We start from the raw sequence: 3,086 nt of genomic DNA, 5'->3' as shown, positions 1-3,086 counted from the left end.
TATGTTATTTTATTTGTTGCTTTGGGGAGTATATTGTTCAGCTTTAACATATCATAGTCAACCTTCAAGTGATACTGTACACTTAGAGTATAAGAACTTTATAATGGTATATATTTTTATTTCTTCTTTTTCTCCTGGCCTTTAAACTATTGTCAACATATTTCATATTTAGATATGCTCAAATCCCTACAGTACATTGCTATTATTTTTGTTTCAAACAGCTGATAATCTTTGTTTCTTTTAAAGATTTTATTTATTTATTCATGAGAGACACACACAGAGAGAGAAGCAGACACAGGCAGAGGGAGAAGCAGGCTCCATGCAGGGAGCCTGATGTGGGACTCAATCCCAGGACTCCAGGATTATGCCCTGGGTCGAAGGCAGGTGCTAAACTGCTGAGCCACCCAGGGATCCCCCAGCTGATAATCTTTTAAAGAGATTTAAATTAAAAAGCAAGTGTTTATATTTACCTTTGTAGTTTCTATTTCCAGTGCTCTCCCTTTGTGTACATTGAAATTTCCATCTGGTAACTTTTTGTCTGGTAATTTTCATTCTGTTTGGGGAACTTGCTTTATTTATTGTACTGCAGGTCTATTAGCAGTTGATTTTTTTTCAGTTTTTGTAGGTCTACAGAAAGTCTTTATTCACCTTCATTTTTTAAAAGTCTATTTTCCCTTTTTTTATCCCAGTTAGTATTTTAAAGATCTCAGTACAATATTTTGTAGCTTATGTTGTCTTTAATTAGAAATCTGTTGTTCTCTTTATGTTTATTCCTCTGCATGTAATATGTCTCTATTTTGCCCCTATGGTTGTTTTTCACATTTTTTCTTTATCACTGACTCTAAGCTTTTTGATTATGATGTGCCTTAATTTTCTTCATGCTTTTTGTCCTTGGGATTCATAGGAATTCTTGGATTTTTTTGTCCCTATGAGTTTACTTGGTCAGATGTGTGGATGGGGAGGGCCGTGCATCCAAAAGAAGGTGCTGGGGCTTTTGGTGGCGAAGCTTGGTCTGTGCTGTCAACTCAAGACCCCATGTGGGTGGTAGGAACTTGATCTTGGAGTTGTGGAACTGCTTGACCACTGACTGGCCATGATCTCTTCCAGGTTTATGATCTGGATTGAATGGGCCTGGGTGCTGTACTGGGCCCCCACATCATGATAACCCTGAGTGACAGTGCCCACAGTGGCCAAGTCTCTATATACCCAGTATGTGTGGATCCTACTGTTGTAGCACAGTTAGATGCCAAAGTTCTTTACCTGCAGGGGAGATTGCTTAAATACCTGCTGACAGTAGAGCATTTTTTCTGAAGACTCCTTCAGTTGAGACAGAAAGTACCAGAAGCAGGACTTGGCAATGACACGATTAGGTACAAAGATTGGCATGTGGTAAAGTGCAGTGAGTAGCATTTGGGAGTGGTAGGAAGTACCCCACCATCTTATATTCTTGCAATATGCTTAAGAGCTTCATGATGCTCTCCTTATGCTTGCTGCCACCCACAAAACAAATTTATGGTTTTCAACCAACTAGGACAATTTTCAGTCACTATTTCTTCAAATATGTATTGCCTTCCCATCCTTTCAGGGATGCCAAATACATCATATTTGGCCATATGAGTTTGCCCCATCGTTCACTGATGCTTTGTCAATTCTTTTTCCTGTCTTTATTTCTGTCTGTGTTTCATTTTGGATGGCTTCTATTGCTGTCTTGTAGTTTACTAATCTTTTTTTCTGTTTTGTTTATTCACTTGTTAATTTCATACAGTTAATTTCATCACATATTGTAGTTTTCATCTTTATACATTCATTTGTGTCTTTTTATTTATTTTTAAAAAATATTTATTTTTGAGAGAGAGAGTGTGTGTGCATGTGGGGAGGAGGGCAGAACAAAAGGGAAAGAGAGAATCTCATGCGGACTCCCCAGTGAGTGTGGAGCCTGATGTGGGACTCAATCTCATGACTCTGAGATCATGACCTGAGCTGAAATCAAGATGCAACTGAGCCACCCAGGTGCTCCCAATTGTGTCTTTTTAAAATATCTTCCGTGTCTCCATTTAGCATGTTCAATCTTTCTCTATTATTTTCCCTTTATAATTCTGTCAGTTTTGATTTTTATGTTTTGAAGCCATATTGTGTTAGAAGAATACAAGCTATTTACTATGCGTGTGTGTGTGTGTGTGTATTCACGTGTGCATACATGTATTGTGTGTATATATATCAAAAGTATATATATTTTTTCTATAAATATTCAATGTACTTATTTTAATATATATGTAAATCATATATATGATTTTTCCATTTAAGTCTTTTTGCTTTATTTTCTACATTGATACCAAAATTAATAAAAATCACTAAAATTACTACATTACCAGCTTTCTTCTAGTTAGTATTTGTATAACAAATCTGTTCCTACATTTTTATTTTCAGTATTTCAAGGTTCATATTTTTTTAGGTGTATCTCCTGTAAGCACTTTATTTTTTACGTATTTTTTAAAGATGTTTTTATTTGTTCATGAGAGGCACAGAGAAAGAGAGGCAGAGATGTAGGCAGAGGGAGAAGCAGGCTCCATGCAGGGAGCCCGGTGTGGGACTCGATCTTGGGGCTCCAGAATCATGCCCTGAGCTGAAGGCAGACGCTTAACTACTGAGCCACTCAGACATCCCTTCTGTAAGCACTTTAGAACTAAATTTTATCTTGTTTGTTACTGCATTCTTTGAATTAAAAGTTTTAATCTATTTACAGAGTTTGCTCCTAATCATCACAAGGCATCAAAGAGTCATAAAATAACTAATATGGGGGGAAGCACAGATATTTAGGAACTCTCTTACTAAGGTCTTGGTCATGGGCCCCAATTTCAGTGGTTTTTCTGACTTTCTTTCTCAAGTAGAGGCTGGAATTACAGTAGCTTCTATGAAATCATCTTTCTTCCTGCAGATAGGCCTGAAGATATTGATAGAGAAAAATGACCTTACTTTCCTAAAGTGTGAGACTATACTCAAGGTACTCTCATGGTCTCTTAAAGCATTTATGTATGGTATTATTTTGTATTCTGCTTGAAAGTTGATTTTAAATAATGTCATTCTTA

The 3,086-nt window shown here is 36.6% G+C and overlaps 1 pseudogene; it reads right to left on the bottom strand.

Annotated features, from left to right (window-relative positions):
- Positions 1–942: 942 nt before the first annotated feature.
- On the bottom strand, positions 943–1,471 carry LOC112646445 (60S ribosomal protein L18a-like; annotated as a pseudogene).
- Positions 1,472–3,086: the final 1,615 nt, after the last annotated feature.

The sequence above is a fragment of the Canis lupus genome, chromosome 5 (assembly GCF_003254725.2).
Source record: "Canis lupus dingo isolate Sandy chromosome 5, ASM325472v2, whole genome shotgun sequence".
In the NCBI taxonomy this organism is placed as follows: Eukaryota; Metazoa; Chordata; class Mammalia; order Carnivora; family Canidae; genus Canis; species Canis lupus.
Note: the sequence above shows the minus strand (reverse complement) of the source record. Positions and strands in the feature narration are given on the sequence as shown.